The following is a 19,400-nucleotide window of genomic DNA, read 5'->3' on the forward strand; positions in this document are numbered from 1 at the left end:
GCCTCTGTTTCGTCCTCTCCCAGTGGGGATAGTAAGAGCTGTCACTCATCGTCTGCAGAACCTGTGCCGTTGTTCCCGTGAAATGCTCGGCCCAGGGCTCAGGGCAAAGCTGCGCTGGGGAAACCTTCTCAGCTTTGGGGTTCTTGGTTCTCAGGCTTGTGAGAGAGAGAAGGAAAAGAGGAGGAAAAAGGAGGGAGGAGGTGGGCAGAGCAGAGGATTTGCTTTGATCTCCTTGTTCCAAAAAGGAGGGGGAAAAAATAAACAGCCCTGGGCTCCTTTGATTCTACCGCCTGCTAGAACTCTGGAGCTGGTAAGAACTGGCCAAATTTGAATTGGGCAACTCCCCACCCACCCCCCTGCCAGCTTTTCCCTGGGCGTTTAGATTCAGGGACCCCAAAACCTGCCCGAGGCGTCCCCATCAATTCTCTTGTCTCCTTCCCCCACAAAGGAGACTCCATGGTGGGGGGGAATGGACAGGATCTCCCCACCACGGAACCCCACATACGAGACGAGAGAAGGGGTTTGGAAAGGGACCCCCTGAACACGTTAGCAACCCAGCCCCCCAGTCCAGGAAGCAGCCCTCAAACAGAGGATTAGTGAAAACTGTAGCTCTCAGGCATTTGCCCTGCCGGTGAAGTGGGTACGAGGAGGGTGAGGTTCTTGGTGAAGAGCGGAAACCTCTCCCCACCCAGTGGCTGGTGGAGCCACATGGCACAAGGGTTCCCAGTGTGGCTTTGAACCTGTCCTACTTATGCTTTGTGGCTTTGGGCAAGTGACTTCATCCCACCCAGCCTCTCAGTTCCCTCAGCCGTCCTAGCCCCCCTGCCCCACAGGATTGTTAAGGGTTAAGTGAGCCTGTGTCTGTCAAGTGCCTGGCGCACAATGGGTCCTGTCCTTGGGCACTATTATTTTAAAACGGTTTAGGGAGGAGCGCCTGGGTGGCTCAGTCGGTTAAGCATCTGCCTTTGGCTCAGGTCATGATCTCCAGGTCCCCAGATCGAGCCCTGCGGAGGGAATCCCTGCTCAGCAGGGAGTCTGCTTCTCCCTCTCCCTCAACCATTCCCTCTGCTTGTCCTCTCTCTCTCTCAAATGAATAAATAAAATCTTTTTTAAAAAAATGGCTTTTATGGAGTCCCAGCCCAGCCTCGGTGCAGAGGCTGAAAACTGCCCATGTCTCAAGTCCAGAAGGCTGAAAGATGACCAGTTGTTTGAAATCTCTAAAGGCACCAAGGGCCTTTGGTCAACAAGGTCGGGACTTGGCGCCTGTTTGAAGTTGGAAAGAGGCAAATTCAGAACAAAGTTTAGCGGACAGAGGACACTTCCTTCATGTTACCCGCAAGGTTGCCCCGGCCGGTGACCCTAAGAGCTTCCCCAGGACTGATAAATAGCTGAGGCCTAAGGCACAGGGGCCAAGAGAATAGTTTCTGGGGCAGAGGCTCCTTCCCAAGTCTGGCGAATGTGGCCTGCGTGTCCTGGCCACAGCGTCTCCACCTGTGACATGGGGCCAGTAACACCAGCCTCAGAGGTTTTGAGGATAGAATATAGGACATTGAGTTGGTGCTCTATGAATGAGTGAAAGTCTTCCGTTAGCCTCACACTTAGGGTAAGGCAGGGAAAGCAGGGGTCAGTGGAGGAACTGGATGGTTTTCAGTTCCTCCTTAGTAAGCCCCAGCCTCATTCCACATCAGTGGCCCATCCACGGCCACAGGAGGCAGGTGCTTGCTCTGCTTTGTGCGGTGCTGAGTCCCCGGGGCCAGAATGGCACCTGGCATAGGCCAGAATGTGTGAATCTGAGGAGTGCACCGAGAGGCCAGGTAACCTGTCCCAGGCCACACAGCGCACCTGACTGCCTGGAGTCACGGCCAGAAGTGGAGCTCAAGTCCTCTGGCTTCAGTCTGCCCCTGCTCTTTGCTGAAGCCCGCTGTCCCTTTCTTGACTACCCTCTGTCCAGGCTTCCCCCACCTGGCAGAGCTGGCCGGGGAGCTCTGTCTGGCCCCTGCACAGATATCCCAGCCTCTACTCCCCTCAGCGAGGACATGCCTTCCTTCCCCTGGCAGGGCCTGAGGTCAGGAATCCACAGCCTATGGGCCCCGTCTGGCCTCAGATGTGTTCTGTGTGACCTCACGCACAGCGTGTGTATATATACATGTGAGTAGGGGCTTTCCGCCTCATAATTTTATATCATTTGCTGACTCTTAAAAATTGGAGATGTCACCTAAACCCAGGATTTCCAGATTCTTTTGGAAAGTCAGCAGCTCTGGCCACCTGGGCCTACTTCTCCTTCGACACCGGTTGGCGGGAGTAGTGTTATGGGTCCTCCCCACCCCGGGTCCCCATGTCCAAGGCTGGCCCACTTCATCATCTCTGGGCCTGCCCTCTCTTGCCCAGTAACCTTCCCCCATAAGGGCCCCAGGCTTACTTCAGAGAGACCCAGGCTACCCACTCTTTCGACCACCACGCTACATCTCCTCAGCCCACTCTTGGCCCTGCAGCCTGGAGTGCTCTCAGGCAAAGCCCAAAAGGGTGGGCTCGGGGTTCATGGTAGGTGGAATGAGGGCTCCGCAAAGATGTCCACGTCCTGATCCCCAGGACCTGAGAACATGTGATCTTACACGGCAAAGGGGACTTTGCAGATGGGATAAAGTTAAGGGTCTTAGGATGGGAGATTAACCTGGGTGATCCCGTAGGGCCAACGTCATCACAGGGTCCTTTTAAGAGGGAGGCAGGAAGGTCCCAGTCAGAGAAGTTGATGTGTCAACAGAACAGAGGTCAGAGCCAAGGACTGTGGCCTCTGGAAGCTGGAGAAGGCAAGGAGCAGAGCCTCCAGAAGGAACACAGCCCTGCTGACACCTGGATTTTAGCCACGTGAGACCCATTTGGGACTTCCAACCATTTGTGTTGTTTTGGGCCACTGAGTTTCCCATAGTGTGTTGTAGTTGCAAGGGGACACATAACCGGGTTTAAATCCTGGGGCGGCCGCGTAACTGGCTGTGTGCACCTGGGTGGGTGAGCCAGGGTTTCCCCGTCTGAAAAGGAGGGACATGGGAGCCCCCTCCGGGGCGGGTGTGAGCGCTAAGTCGGTGATACGGGTGAAGCCCAGAGCGCACCCTGACAGCTCGTGACCGCACTCTGAACATCCCGGGAAGCTGCCTACTAAGAGGAGAGGCCCAGTCCAGCCACCCCCCCCCCCAGCCCCCAAAGCCATCTCCCTCACCAGCGGTGCCTTCCGGAAGCCCCGCGGTGCCCAGGTCGGGAGGTTTGGTGCCCAGCTTATTCCCATGAGTCCTCAGGCAGGATGAGCTCTGCCCTCCCTTCCAATAGCCTCCAATGGGGAAGGCCAAGTACACGGTCACTCTCCAGCCAGAGCCAGTGGGAACAGGATGTCCTGGTCCTCTTGTCCTGGCCGGGCCCAGCAAGCTATTTTTGGGCACGTTTATTGATGGGACGCCGGTGCCCGGCTGGACTCCTGATTCAAGAGGAAGGCCTCAGGCTGGCCTAGGGCTCTGCTTCTCCAGGCCCTTCCCTGCCCTGGGGCAGCCATCATTCGTGTCCTGTCTACACCCTAGGACATGTGTGTGGTCTGAGCTGGCTGGCTCTGGGAAAGGCAGGGGGGCCCACTGGTGTGGATGGATGCCGAGGGTCACACGGACTACTCTTTCCCCAAATTCTGGAGCCTGGTTTGATTCACAGGAGACAGAACCCAGAATGAACACACGAACACATTTTGAGGGCAGATGTAAGTTCAAATCCCAGCTGTGTCCCCCACTAGCAGTTTTAACTTGGGCAAGCCTGGTCCACTCTCCGAGGCTCTGTTTCCCTGTGTGTAAAATGCAATTGATAATAATCCTCACTCCCAGGGAGGGAATGAGGCTTAAATGAGGTAGTGTGTGCAGCTCAAAGCCTGGCATAAGTAAGCGCTCGTAATTAATAATAGCATTACTAATAATGATTGACAGCTGACATTTATTGGGAGAGTATCATGAGCTAGGCCCTGGGCTCAATTATTGACCTATGTTATCTCAGCTTCATCCCTAGTAATTGCTGGGCGCAGGTGAGTGACATGGTTATAGATGCCATTATTAGCCCTTTGTATGGATAAGAAAATTGAGGCTCAGAAAGACCAATGACTTGCCCAAGATCACACAGCAAGTACGTGGCAGAAAAGCCTGCCTTGAACTCAGACCCGAACTGGGGACAGGGTGGGCCCCAAGTCCCAGGGACAGACCCCTTGTCCCCCGTGCCTCTTCCCAGAGGATGGTCACAAAGGTCCTGTAAACACCCGAGCTCCCTGCCATGCCTTGGTCACCTCGGTCATCCCTCAGTCCCGGGAAGTGAACGTCTGGTCCTTCTGCATGATGGGAATCCAGAAACCAAAGGTTCCAGAATATTTTTTTAACCCTCCTCCCTCCCCTCAGGGTTGTTTTGTTTTCCTGGCTCGTTGGCATAAATTCTCCAAGACACTGGCTGGGTTGGCCAAGGCTCGGGCTGACTTGGAGGGGGTTTTGCTGTGTATGCTGGGAGCGGGGTGCACGAGGCTCTGAACCCCATGCAACATACGTAAGGGCAGAAGGGGATGAAGCGTTTCCTTCCTAAGGTGCTCTCTGTGGCCTACACCTGCTCACAATTCACCCCAGCACCCTCAGGGCACCCTCCAGCCTCCTTTGGTAAAACAAACAGCCCTTTCCCAGATCTGCTCTTCTGCCTCTCTAGCTTCCTCTCCCACCCTGGCCTTCCCTCCCACACCATTCTACAAAAAGGTTATACTTGGCCTTTGCCCTTGCTGTTCCCTCCTGCAGAATGCTGTTCCTCCATTCTCCACCTGCCAGATGCCTCTCCTTAAACTTTACAACTTCTTCAGTGTAAGGCCTTCCCAGAACCCTCCTCAACCCCCAGCAGTATTTCCCCTGGCTTGGGGGTGCTGTAGCAAAAGAAAGACACTGCTTCTAGAACTACCTTGTGCTCCGGACTCCAGTGCCCAACTGGCCAGTTGACACCTCCACCTGGGTACCACCCCCTCCAAACATCACAAAACAGAGCCCTCCGATCCCCCTCCTAGGTCCTGGTCCCGCCTTCTAGTCTCATCTCAGGACATGGTGCCCCCCCACCCCCCACAGGCGCTCAGGCCAAAACCTGGGGAGCATATTTGACTCCCTGTTCCCTCACCCCACACATCCCATTCATCAGAAGTCCTCTTGACTTGACTGCCAAACACATTCTGAATCCGTATTCTTGTCACCTTTATAACCACCATCCTCACCTGCCTGGAATGTGATCCTGGCCTCCTCCCTCCTCTCCCAGCTTCCAGCTTTATTCCACTCCACCCACCACAGTCAGAGGAAACTGTTTAAAAGATAAATTAAGTCTGCCATTCCCCTGCTCAAAACCCTCTAGGACTCCTATCTCCCTTAAAGTAAAAATCCTCCTCCTCACCGTGGCCTATAAGACCTTGTATGATCTGACCTTTGCCTTCCTCCCCAGCTTCATCCCTATCCTCCCTCCCTCACTCTGTTCCTGCCACACTTGCCTCCTCCCTGTCCCAAACTAGCAAGCTTGTACCTGCCCCCAGGCAGAAACTTGCTGTTCTTTTTGCCTGAACCTCCTTCTGCCAGATATCTGTCTGACTCATTCTCTCACTTTATTCAGGTCTCTGCTCGAGTATCATCTCCTCCTGGCCTGCCCATCTAAAATACTCCCATCCATCACCACCAAACCCTCTACCTACTTTATTTTCCTTCATTGTAGGCATTATTATCTGACATATTACATATTATCAGTATATTTGTCTTAATCTGGTCTGCGGCTAAATGTGTAACAACTGGCTCTCAGCAAGGGGGAGCTCTGATTTTACCTTTGCCAATTTTTGTGGTGTAAATACTCCCACCATGACCAATTTCAACATGAATTCATTGAACTTGGAGTTGAGGAGAGATGTGTAGCGCCCTGCCATTATATACTATTTCCATCATATTAACAGCGTGATATTGTATGATATAATAGATGCAATAGATGTGAACAAGCTTGAGAATATAGACAATAATGAAACAATTAGAGAGTGGTAAGTTTGAGTCGTTGTTACCTCTGTTTTTGATGATAATTTATTTAATTGTAAGTTCATATAATTTAATTCCTAATGACGTCTGGGTCTAACAACCAGCTGGCAGGATTCACAAGTCAGGACAAGCCGGCCCGGGCACAGCCCTGGAAATACAGCAGCGAGGACAGGGATGTTGTCCATCCTGTTCCCCGCTGTTTCCCTGGGGCCTGGAATAGTAGAAGGAGCTCAGAGCAGGTGCTCAGCCTGAGTTTGTTGAGCTTTTACTAATGCATCTGTTTGTATCAGAAAGCACAAACTGTTTGCTTCTATCTACTTGACTCTGTAGGCTGAGTCCAGCCCACAAACGGGTTTCATTTGGCTCTCAGAATGTTTTTAACATTAAAAAAAAATTTGTTGCCAACATTTAAAAGTCAAGAAATGTTTGCAGGAAATTCCACATAAACCTAGGTTTGCAGCTTCTTTGGGAAAGTCAGAGGTCTGGGCATACTGGTGTTGATGCTCTGGTGCTGACAGAGGCCGGAACTGAGGGGGAGCCTCCCCCTTCCGATGGGTCCACGGCAGCTCCCACCCCTCCCTGTCACCTCCCGCAGGGCCCCCTTCACTCATTTTCGTAACCCGCTGGGCCCTGTAGACATCCGACTTGTCATTGCGGTCTTAGCCTCCACTTAGCCTCAGTCACAGTGTCCTCGACAGACTAGGACCACCTTGAGAAGGGGCTCTGTGAGTGAGGTCACCTGGGGCCTCTCCATTCCTGCTACAAGGCCCGACACACAGTAGGACTACAGGTCCTGGAATTTTGTTAAATGTTTGTTGTCAACGAGTCCTGCCCCCCCACCACCACCCCCGGACTACCCTAAACTGGGACATGCACTAAATCCAAGCCCCGACTGGAATGTGACAAAGAGGTTGGCCGAGGCCAACGTTTAAAAATACCCCAGGGCTGGTCAGCTGCAAAATGCTCAGAGGTGTTGAAACAAGTAGGCAAAGTCTGGCCAGAGGCCAGCCGCCCCAAGTTTGCTCTGTGAATGAGGGCTGATGGGAGGGGCCCCCAGCAGCTCGGGCTGGGGGTGAGGGGCGGGGAGACTGGGCTGCAGCCCCCTCCCCCAGTCCCCTGCTTGGGAAAGGTCAGTGCTGTTTATAAACAGCACCGGGTGACGTGACATAATTCCGTATAAAGGGTTACCAAAGCCTGGACCCAGGGTGGCCTCCCCTGATGTTTCCACGCCACGGCCTCCTGGCATCGAGGGAGCTGGGATGTTGCTCACCCTGTGGTCTTCCCGCGGCCTTCAGGGCCACTGCCCAGCTTGCTGGAGCCACAGTTAAAAATAATGCTTACAGCACAGTCCCCTGGGGGGCAGCCGGCCTGGGGGCTGGACAGGGAACAAATGAGCTCTGGTCAAGCGCCCACCGGGTGCCAGGCGCTTCAGAGGCATTAGATCACTGGGTCTCACCAGAGCCTTGGGAGGAGGGATTGTCATCCCATTGACAGATGGGAAAAGCGAGGCCGGGGACAGATGGCATGCGCTGGTTCAAGGCTTCCTGGTGAGTCTGTGGCGGCTCGGGCATTCAAGTTCTTGAGAAAGTGCCAAGCAGTCGGGGGCTCGGTGTCTCACTCTGCTGGCTCCCGAGCCCCGGGGACAGTGGCCAGGCCTCAGCAAAGCCCTGAGAGCCAGCTCTCAGCTGATATGTTCCCGATCAAAACCTGCCCGTCCCCCGGCTCCCCCTCCCACTCAGTGGCAGCTCCATCCTTCCAGACCCTCAGGCCAGGTAGCAGGGCTCCATCCTCCTCCCCACGCTCGTCCCCATCCCCTCATCTCTGCTCCATCTGGGAGGGACCATTCCTCCTCCCCCCCCAACCCCTGGTGGGCCCCCAGCCTCTCCAGCCCAGCCGGCTGCCAGAGCCTGTTGTGGTCCCGGCCTCTCCTGGCCTCTGGCTGTCATTCTCCAGCAGTGGCGAAGGTGACACATTCACCCCTGTTTATTGGTTGCCTGTGTGTGTTGACACGCGACAATGAACAAGGCACGGAGACCAGCCCCTGTCCTTGTGGAGCTGATATTTGGGAGTTGGAGAGCAGGATCCATGTTAATGGGTAATGCGGGATGGAGCAGGGGGGCTATCTGGGGGAAGAGCGTCCCCTGCAGAGGAAGGAGCAGGTGCAAAGGCCCTGAGATTGTGCCTGGCTTGTGTGAGGATGAGGAGAGGGCCAGTGTGGCTGGGGCGGCCCGAGTGAGGGGTTTCGTGGGAAGCAGTGAAGGCAGAGGGTCGAGGGGCCGAGGCTTGCATGTCATTGGAGGGCCTCGGGCTTTTCTCTAGGGCAGATGGGAACTGTGCAGGGTCCTGTGCAGAGGAGAGCGTGGCCTAGGTTCTAGCTTCTGAAAGACCCGCCCTGGCTGCGTGTGGAGCATTGGACTGCAGGGGCGAGGAGGGAAGGGCTACAGTCACGGAGGAGGTATCTGCGACAGTCCAGGCCGTAGGAGATAATGACCGGGCCCAGGGTGTGGCCGTGGCCGTGGCCGTGGCTGTGCGGAGAGGACAAGTCCAGAGCCTCACGTTCTGGATTTGTTCAGAAAGTAGAGCTGACAGGCCACGCTGCTCCACCAGATGTGACAGAAATCCAGAAATCGGGGATGAGTTCAGGGTTCCAGGCTGAGCAACTAGAAGGATGATCCTTCCACCTTATGGAGAAGGCCAAACGCTGCGCTGGGCTCCCACGGAAGCACGGATGTGGGGCAGCCCTTCCCTGGGGCCCCGAGGGACCTGCACAGAGCCCTTTGCCAATATGACGGATCTTGCTTTGCAGAATCCCTCCTGGGTCAGATGGCATTCTTCCCCCGGCCCCCCCACTCCTTCCCCGGCCCTGAGGCCTTTGTAAATTGTGTGGAAGACCAGGTCCCTTCTGCCTTCGGGGTCTGAAGAGCAGCAAACTCTTCCCTAGCTCTCACTGTGTGCCTGGCAGGATCCCAGCCTTTACATCTGTGAACCCGTTTGATCGTCACAACAACTCAGAGAGACGGGGACTGTTATTTCATCTCTTCAGGAATGGGGAAACTAAGGCCCATAGAAGTTAAGTCACTTAGCGGGGGTCACACAGCTCACAGGTGGCAGAGGCAGGATTTGACTCCAGGCAGTCAAGACCGGGGCTCGTGCTCTTACCCACTCTGCTTCCTCACGAGGAGCTCACCACTGACCATAAGAAGCCAAACTGGGCTTGAGGGATTGGGGTTGGGGGAGAGGCTTTCAGCCACCCCTCCCACATAGTAAGGACAATTGTCATTTTCTGAGCACCTGCCCCCTGCCCGTGCTTTCTCTATTCGGCACATCAACTGAAAGGGGTGGAGATTATGATGATTGTGCCCATTCTACAGACAAGGAAAGTGAGGCTCAGAGAGAGGAAGTGCCATGGCCAGAGTCACACAGCCAGGCATGAGAACCTGGGACTCTGGGGTTCCAGACCTCAAGACCCCATTCTGTCCCTTCCTGCACCTGGCACCTGCTTCACCTGGTAGTGAGGGCGGTGCTCCGGGGCTTCATGCCCTCTTGTTTTCCTCCAGCTGGCTGGCATAGGATAAGGAAGCAGGCCAGGGATGGGAGGGTTAATTCAGGAACAGCATAGCCCTTTGGGCTTGCAGATTCTGTCTGGTACAACAACATTTCTGAGGCCCACTCTGGGCCATCCGGGGATGCCGAGGCAGGAGGACAAAGCCGAGAGTATGAGAGAGGTAGAGGTCCCAGCTGCCTCTGAGGACAGAGGAAGTGGTGGGTGGGGTTGTCACAGAAGTTCAGGTCAAGAGCAGCTCCGAGGAGCCGGTGCTCACGAACCTTTGGCCTTGGCGGCCTACTTACCTCTCCAGACCTCAGTTTCCACCTCTGTGAAATGGGTTGATAATGCCTGCACGGGAAGGCTGTTGTCAGGTCTCATTTGGGCCCCCAGGGGGCTCGCTCCCTCTCCAGCTGCCTGCTGCTGTCTTCCCAAACAGGAAGAGTCGAGGACCCAGTACATCGTGGGTGCTCTGAGGCCCCGGAGCCTGCTGGACATATGGAGGAAAAGAATGAACTTCTTCGAGACTAATCTTCACCTGGAAAGTAAGTGCTTTCTATCTACTTGACACACACATAGAACCTCTCAACCACCACTGAGGCGAAGCCTACAACCATCCTCACTTACCAGGTAAGAAAAGAGACAGCCAGAGAGGTTATGAGCCCTAACCAAGGTCACAGAGCTAGGAAGCGGTGGAGCAGGGATTTGAACGTGACTCCCTCTGCCTCCTTAGCATTAGCTCTTCAATCACAAGGCTGACATAAAAATACTTGAATTTTGTTGAGCACTTACTTTGTTCCATGTATTAGCTAATGTTAAACTTGACCTCCCATGTATGAGACAGGTGCTATTTTCTTTCCCGTTTCACACGTGAAGAAAGAGGCTCAGGACCTTATGCCGGGTCACAGAACTAGGCATTTGCAAAACCAGCGTTCAGACTCAGGTGGTCTGGCTCCAGAGTCCATGGTCTCAAACCCAAATGCTCTGCTTGGGAGGGTTAGCGAGGACGTGGTGTCTGGCGCGCACGTAAGGACTTCCGAAGTTGTTAAACCTTTGAAAAGCATGTAGAGACAAGCAGGCCACGCCGAGGTCTCACCGGGGCATTCGCTCTTCCCTTATTTCCATCCCTTCCTGTTGGTCCCACTTGCAGAGGAAAAGCTGCCCGTGGGCCATTTTCCCCCTTCGTCCCCTCCCTCTGGGAAAATTCTGTGCAGCATCCACAGGTCACGGGCTGCTGGCCAGAGGGCTGGCTGGAGCAGGGTTAGGCCAGGTTATCGGATTTCCACCTTCGCCCCCGACCAGAGCTGTCTTTCCAAAACAGAACATTCAGTCACCGCCTGTCCCTGTGCTCAGCTGTCCTTGTGCCCCTGACCTCGCTTCCTGCCCACCCGCCCCGGGTTTTTCCCAGTGTCCTTGTCTCTTACTGACATCTCACGAAGATGACCAGAGTGTGGAAAAAAAGAGAAAGAGAAACAGGGGCCAAGAGACACCGAGAGGATCCGAGGACCTGTTAGCATCTGACAGTGAAAGCCAGAGACGGAGATAATGAGAGAAACAGAGGAGACAGAGATGGAGAGACAGAGGGTGCCCCAGAGATACGCTCTGCCTCCCTGGGTCCACAGCCTTGGCCCTCGTTCCACAGAATCTTGACCTTCCCCCAAAGCTATGGCATCTTCTCCCGCCTCCCCCTGCCCCCGGAGTCCAGCGGGTCACAGGAGGGACACCCCACCTGCCCCTCCCTCACCTCCATACACAGTCCCTCACCTCGCTAACTCCTGTTCATCCCCCTTCCTCTAGGAAGCCCTCCCTGCTTCCACAGCCCCTCTCCAGGACCCCAACTGCATTTACCTCACTGTGCTGTTGTTTGTTTTGGGGTGTGTCTCCCCCACTAGAACATCATCTCCTGAGGGCAGGGACTAGGTCTGCCTTGCTCGCCTGCGTCCCTGCCTTGCTCACCCAGCACAATGCCTGACACATTGGCTGAATGATTAAACCAGCTGCTTATGTGTCCCCTGGGAGAAGCCTTCCCTGACAGCACTTGTCATTGTATTTCACTGTGTGATTATTTGATTTAGGGTCTGTGTCCCCCGCTGGTGCCAAGAACGCAAGGTCTGTGGCTGTTACGTTCACCCTTGATCCCCCAGTGCCAGGACCAGTGCTTGGAACCGAGTAGGTACTCAAATATTAGTTGAATGAATGAATGAGCAGACGAACTAATCACGAGCCATCTGGAGGTTTTGAATTTTATGTTTAACCCAGGGGAGTCCAGCTCAAATCCTCTCCATTACCATTCACAGCAAACCCTGAGCCCTTCCTAAGGCCTGTGAGGTCCTGCGTGACCTGGGCCCTGTCGCCACCTGCAGCCTGACCTCTGCCCCTCGCCTCTCCGTGGCACCAATGGCTCTGCTCCCCAGGGCGCCCTGCATGGTAGACACTCTCGGCCGCCCCCTTCACAACCCACCAGAAGTCATGTTAGCAGAGTTGGGTTTTTTTTCTGTAAACAAGACTGCGTAGGAAAATGGAGCATATTTGCACAAACAATCTCAATGTCACTGATGGACCTTGGTCACTGTGGGACAGTCTCCAAGTTTTGGCCAGCTAGCTCTCCAGGGCCTTGCCCTGAGACAGGGTTTGAGTCCTAGTCTCAAAAGAGCTGCTTGAGTGGGAAGGAGGGGGTGTCCGGGGGCCCCTGAGTCTGACCTTCACCTTCTGCAGAAGGGAGGAAAGAAGGCTGCGGGGAGCCCAGGGAGCGGGGCTAACCAGCAGAACCCAGCGGGTCCTTGAGGCTCAGACCAGGCCTGACCTCCCCCAGGAAGCTCCCCAGACCGCCTTCCCTGCTTCGGAGCGCCCCTGCTCACACCCTGATGGCAGCTTATACCACATTCTGCGCAAACTCTCTGCTGGACTGTGCTCCTAGTGGATAAGAGTGAATCTTTCATATCTTGGTGTCCCCAGAGCCCAGGTCCGGCATGGGGGGCGGGCATCAGCAAACATGTGCGGATGAACAAAATTATTATTGAACACACACTTCCTGCCTGGGTTCATATTTACTGTCGCTTTCACTAGGATGGGAGCCCAAGGACCTTGTCTCCTTTATCTTTGTTCCCCAGGGTCTAACACTGCTTGACCCACGGGAGGCAGCATGGAACATAGGGAGAAGAAATGAATGAACCAGCCCTTCCTACCATCTCCCACTGTACTGGGAGCTCTGTGAGGTCGAGGACCAAATCTTATTTGTTTCTAGGGCCTCTGAGTCCAGCATAGGGCTTGGTGCAAAGGAGATGCTTGGTAGGTGTTTGTGGATGCAGGGAGGGAGAGATGGATGGATAGATAGGGGATGAAAGGATGGATGGATGGATGGATGGATGGATTGGTGGATGAAGGGATGGACAGATAGATGATGATTGAATTTATCAATCAATGGAAGAATGAATGGAAGGTTCCAGAGAGTGAGTGAATAGAATGGGTGCTTGGAAGTGTGTAGGTAGATTGATGGCAAGTAGATAAATGGAGAAATAGAAGGCTGGGTAGATACATATTATAGTCCGGGCTGAGAATGTGGGAAATATTGCTTTTTACACCCTGCCCCCCCCCAACACACACACACACAAGGCCACCATTTTAGAAGAACTAAAATGAATCCAAAGAATGACTCAGAGAGTTTTCAAGTGAAAGATATTTAGGAGAAAAAAATGTAAGAAGGAAGAGCCTCTGAGCTTCTAAAATTTTTCAAGCAAAACCCTGTAAATTGGTCATGCTTTCTTGCAGTGTTTATGTTTTTATTGCGGGCCTAGCATATGGAGTGCCCCGGGTTTGGTCTGGAAATGGAAAAAAGTTTCAGATGTGGACCCTGACCCCAGGTTGCTCAGGGTGTGCTCAGAGAGTCGGATATATGCCCACACATCTTCAGTTGGTCTTCTTCTTTTTTTTTTTTTTAAAGATTTTATTTATTTATTTGACAGAGAGACAGCGAGAGAGGGAACACAAGCAGGGGGAGTGGGAGAGGGAGAAGCAGGCCTCCCGACGAGCGGGGAGCCCGATGCGGGGCTCGATCCCAGGACCCTGGGACCATGACCTGAGCCAAAGGCAGATGCTTAACGACGGAGCCACCCAGGCGCCCCTTCAGTTGGTCTTCTTGTTGGAGGTGGGGTATACTGACTCCTTTTCTGTGTGACTTCAAGCAATTTGCTTGACTTTTCTGAATCCTGATTTGCCCATCCTGTCTTGTAGGGTTGTGGTGAGCCCATGCTTATGAAGGGCAGAGCCACGTCTGGATTACAGCAGGTGGCTGGTAAACGCTAAGCTGGGCCTCAGGGTGTGACGCCGGCTGACCTTCTCAACTTTTCCTTCTCTTCCTGTCAACTCGTGGCAACTGCCCACAGTGAGGGCCGTGAACCGGTGAGGGGCTCAAATTGAGAGATCCAGTACACCTGGGCTCAAAGCCGGCCTCCTCCCCTCCCCAGCTACCTGGTTTCATAGGAACCCCTTGCCCTGTCGGAACCTCAGTTCCCACGTCTACCTCTCGGGCTCCTTGCTGTTTCTCCAAAACAGCTGTCATGGCTGTACCCAGGCTGCAAGAGAGGCTGAGAAAGTGAGTTTTCTGGCATCTACCTTGGGGAGGCATGGGGTCCTAAGGTTGGTGCTATCTACCCAGATTTGCTCTGAGACACAGAGTGGGGTGAAGGGGGGTCTGGAAGGGCAAACAGAGGATATCTGCTTCTCACCCCATCTGGAAGAGAAGCTCATCCCATGCTATTCCACTAGCCTACCTGTTTATGTGTCCAGCAGTTTATACCACATGACTTTACTAACTTATTTATTCACTTATTTTCTGGTCTATTCTCCCAACACTGATATTGTCAACATCATGAGGGGCGGGCCTTTATCTTGATCACTTTATGTCATCAGGGCCTAAAGCCCAGCCAGGCACATAGTTTGTGTTAAATAAATGGCTGAATAAATAAATGGAGAGATGATTGGATGGATGGATGGATGGATGGATGGATAGATGGGTGGATGATGAATGGATGGATAGATGATGGGATGGATGGATGGTGGATGGATAGGTGGATGATTCAGTGCATGGATGGGTGGATGGGTGGATGATGGATGGATGGATGGATAGATGGATGATTCAGTGGATGGATGGATGATGGATGGATGGATGATGGATGGATGGGTGGATGGATGGGTGGATGGGTGGTTGATGGATGGTTGGATGGATGGATAGATAACTAGTTGGGCACATCAGAATCAATTAAAGAGCTTAGATAGTACACACACACACACACACAGGGGCCCAAGCCCTGCTCCAAAAATAAAAATAAAAGCCAACACTTAATGAGTACTTACTGTATACCAGGCCCCATGTGCAGCCTATGAGGTAGGGCATTTCACTGAATCTCACGGCCACCCTCTGAGCTAGTAACTAATACTAATCTTTTTTTAAAAAGATTTTATTTATTTATTTGAGAGAGAGAGAGAGAGCACGAGCAGGGGCCGGGGTTGGAGAGCAGCAGAGAGAGAGGGAGAAACAGACTCCCCACTGAGCAGGGAGTCCCTGGACCCCGAGATCATGACCTGAGCTGAAGGCAGACGCTTACCTGACTGAGCCACCCAGGTGCCCACTAATCTTTTTTTTTTTTAGAGGACAAACCTGAGGCTCAGAGAGCTAGTCACTGACCCCAGGTCACACAGCTCCAGGAGGTGGAGGAGCCAAGATTCAAGTCAAGATCTGTTTGATTCCAGAACCAAGCTTGGCCTCACTGGGCAGGCGGGGATGCCCGGGAGTCTGGGGGGTCCTCAGCGCCCCACAGGTGATTCTGATATGCAGCCAGGTGGGGAACCCTTGAGCAGGACAGTGAGTTCTGGGAAGAGTGCTGGCTCTGGGGCCGGCTGACTCCTGCGCCGTCCTGCAGGCTGCCTCCTCTTCTCTGACACGGAGTGGGGTTTCTGGAGGCCGGAAGGAGCGGAGCAGCGTGCCCGCTGGATGGTAAGCACGGGGGACGCGCCCTGCAGGTCCTCTTGGTGAGGCAGCGGCCGCATTGTTAGTCCCTGGACTGGGGGCCACTGGCCCCCCTGCTCCTTCTCCCGGCTCCCCGGTACACATTCCCAGCTTCCCGGTGGGGAGCTTGAGACACGCGGCAGAAGACCCCACGGGGGCACTCAGGAGGCTTCAGCATGTGCGTGCAGAGCAGGGATGCTGTCGAGACTCCTGCCCAGAAGCACATCCCGCACCAATCCTCCCTCACGCAGGTGTGTGACCCAGCCGGCCGCTACCGTGTGTGCAGGTCTGACAGCAAAAGCCAGGAAACCGGCCTGACAGTGGTCGCAGCTGATGTGTGTGTGCAGGGCAGGCTTTCTCCACTCAGGATCATGGACATTTGGGGCTGGATCAGTCTTTGTAGTGGGAGTCTGACCTGTGCCGCGTAGAATGTTAGCAGCGTCCCTGGTATCAGTAGCATTCCCTCCATCCCGGTTGTGACAACCAGGAATGTCTTCAGACATGGCCAATGTCTCCTGGCAGAGAACCCGTGGTCTAGAGCTTGCTCCGTGCAGCGCACAGGTGCACGCACTCTGCAGAAGTCACCTCCTCCTTGAGCCCCTTACACCTGGAGACGGATGCTTTTTGTCCTTCTACTGTACAGAGGCAGAGACGGCCAGGTTAGTGGTTTGCCCAAGGTCACGGAGCTGACATTTCAGCAATGCTGTGATTTGAACCTGTGTTAAGTCCCAGGTCCCTCTTTTTCAAGTCGATTTTTGTGGGTCCCTTGGACTTCTCCCCATTCACAACCATGTTGTCCGTGACTAGATGTAATCTCATTTCTGCTTTTCCCACGTGGCTACCTTGGCGCGTTCCAGAACAGACTTGCAGGGCATGAATTATAGCCCAAGCAGATTCTGTAATCTGCACAGGATTCTTTCTTTCCGGAAGTTAAATTTGCTCAATTATCGACAATTTGGAAAATACAGAATGAAAAGAAAAAATAAAATTTCGTATTGGACTTCCCACAAAAGGCTCACTTTCTAGCAGCCTTGTCCTCTGAGAAGCTCTCTCTGCTTTGAAATTTTATCATCCAGTTGCAATCACACTATATAATACAAATTCCCCAAACTACAAAACCAGGTTTTTTTTTCATGTTATTACAAAATCCTCTTGGACACTATTTGTAATTGTTGCCTGTTGTGGCCGAGACCCCAGTTTCTCCTCCATTCTCTGACCTCTCCCTCTTCTTTCATAATAGAAATCTCAAGTTTTAGCTGGGCATGTGGCCACCCAGAAAAAAACTACATTTCCCAGATGTGTCCATGTGACTAAGTTCTGGCCAATGATACATAAGTAACTTCCAAGTAGTGTCCTCAGAGAGAGGGCGCCTGCTCTTCTTCGTATCCTCCTTGCTGGCTGGAATGCAGGTGTGATGGCCAGAATCAGAGTGGCAATTTTGGGCCATGGTGGAGCAATAAGAGAAAAGGTACCTGAGTCCTGGATGAATTTATAAAAACACCCTACCAGCCCTGGATAGCCACCTCCACACTTCTTTTCGATAAGAGAGAAACAAACTTCTGTTTCATTTATGCCCCTGGCATTTGGGGTTTTTAGCCACTCAAAGATGAACCTAATCCTGAGTATTGCACTAACATTGTGCTGGAGGAATTGTCTCTAACATTCTTTTAGGAATTACCACCTAAGTAGCTCAACTGTTCCCTGGCGATCGGGCAATTAGGTAGTTTCGGACTCCCCGCTACTCTAAAATAATGCTGTGGTGAACATCTCGGTGCATTTTCACTATTTGTGGTTATTTCCTCAGTACACATTCCAGAATAGGGACTTGGTTGGGGGGGGTCAAAGAACATGAACCTTCTTAATGCCTGTTAATAACCATCCGCCCAAGTGGGCCACAGAGTCAGGATGGGAGGCTACATCGCCAGGAGAGAGGCTCGGGTTTCATGGAATAGCTGCCCCAGAGAAGCTGCTTTGTCGCTGAGGACCCCTCCCCCTGCATCCGCTAGAGCTGGTGCCTTCTCCTCCGCACCCCCTCCTGTCCTTCTCTTCTAATCACACGTCTCTGGGAGGCATGTCTCCCTGATGAAGCCCAGACCTCATGCTTGCGTCAAGCTGCAAGGGAGGCTGGGAAAGTGAGTTTTTGGCATCTTCCTCCGGGAGAATGGCCACTGGGGAAGGAGTTTCCTTGAAGCAGATATACAAGGTGTGGGGCAGACAGAAAGTAGGGTGAAGCTTAGCTCCCCAAGCAAAGACCCACTGGGCTGGGGAGGAACGCAGAAAGGCTTCCTGCCTCACTTTTTAATTCGTCCTCCACTTATCCTGAAGACCACCAGGCAGAAGTAAAGAGGACAAGGATGTCATTCCCACTCGTGTCACCCTGGCAGTTTACCCAGCTCTGCAAGGGCTGCCTTAGAGCTGGGGACCCACACCTGGCAGAGCGCGAGCCCCGTTCTCACCCCGTCGCCTGCAACCAGCAAGTCAACCTGGGTGTCCTTATGTCATGTAGGTGTGTCTCCCAGACCGCATCCTTCAAGAGGAGGACCTGTCCTCCTTACCCACTCTAGTACTCCCAGCACCCAGATGGGCCGTGGCGCATGCTAGGTGCTCAATGCATAAATCTTGAATGAATGAATGAATGAGTGAATGATGGCCATCTGTTCTTAGTCCTGGAAGGAAGCTTGGAATCCTGAAATGAACATTTATCGATGCAGCCAATATTTCCTGAGTACTGACCATGCTCCTGGCCCTGTTTTAGGTACTGGGGATACTGTAGGGAAGAAGACAAAGTAACTTCCTGCCCTCACAGTGGGGGAGATGAACAGTAAATGAGAAAACCCCAAAATATTGATATAGCATAATATAATATGATATAACATGGTACCAGGTCCTGGCATATGTTTTATGAAGAAGTGCAAAACTGGGTAAGTGACTGAGAGATGCTAATTTAGAAAAAAATGGTTGCAGAATTGCTCCCTGAGATGGTGACGTTTGATGAGAGACCTGAAGTAGGCTAGCTGAGTAAATATCCGTGGGAAGCACGGGGGAGCAGGCAGTGCAAAGGCCCTGAGGCAGGACCGAGCTTGGTGTATGTTATTTGCAACAAGGCAGCCAGGGAGGCAAGGGTTACACTGGGTTTCCCAACTTCAGCAAATCCACAGAACCCTTAACTGTCGGAAACAGTGGGGTGGGGGTGGGATGAGTTCTTTACTCTTAAGCTTCTCTGGAAAAACATGATGTCAGGGACAGACAGTAAATCTTGACTTGTCCCAGAAAACAATGGGCCTACAAAAACCAGTAAAGTGTCAGGCTGAAAGCAAACGCCAAAGGGCTGGGGCACGGGTAGATCATATGGAATCTGTTAACAAATCTGCGTTTGAAAAAGAATTTCCCAGTTAGGGGCAGAAGCTTCTGGGTAGCATCAAAAAGATGTTTATTGTGGTGCCTCTGTGTAGACATGAAAAATGAGGATTTGTTGTCTAGCTGGAGATGTGGAAAGATGTACCCGGTATGTTAAGCAAAAAAATAAATAAATAAATAAATAAATAAATAAATATATATATATATATAGGTCACAGGGTAGTGTAATATACCGTACAGTCCCTTTCATAAATTCACTCCCTCCTTCACTCATTTGGAAAATACCCATTACAGGCCTACGCTGTGCCAGCATTCTGCTGTCGGGGGGACACAGGCATGGCCGTCCCTGTCCCCAGTGGGGAAGGCAGATAACAATCAGATCAGTACACAAATACATCATCACAAACTCGGGTCAGCACTAAGAAGAAAACACACGGTAGCTACC

The 19,400-nt window shown here is 52.9% G+C and overlaps 1 long non-coding RNA gene across 2 annotated transcripts in view; it reads left to right on the forward strand.

The window, feature by feature from the left end:
• LOC118518124 (uncharacterized) overlaps positions 1-19,219 on the forward strand; it is a 219,991-nt gene extending 200,772 nt beyond the window's left edge. Inside the window, exons 1-6 of one of the 2 annotated variants that reach the window (XR_013442081.1) lie at positions 7,260-7,597; positions 10,034-10,139; positions 11,670-11,763; positions 13,557-13,738; positions 13,825-14,185; positions 15,242-19,219. This is a non-coding gene — a long non-coding RNA (uncharacterized LOC118518124). Of the gene's footprint in view, positions 1-7,259; positions 7,598-10,033; positions 10,140-11,669; positions 11,764-13,556; positions 13,739-13,824; positions 14,186-15,241 lie in introns of those variants that run through there. The other variant, XR_013442080.1, reaches the window with a different exon arrangement.
• The last annotated feature ends 181 nt before the right edge of the window (positions 19,220-19,400 follow it).

Source organism: Halichoerus grypus, chromosome 10, assembly GCF_964656455.1.
Source record: "Halichoerus grypus chromosome 10, mHalGry1.hap1.1, whole genome shotgun sequence".
Taxonomy (NCBI): Eukaryota; Metazoa; Chordata; class Mammalia; order Carnivora; family Phocidae; genus Halichoerus; species Halichoerus grypus.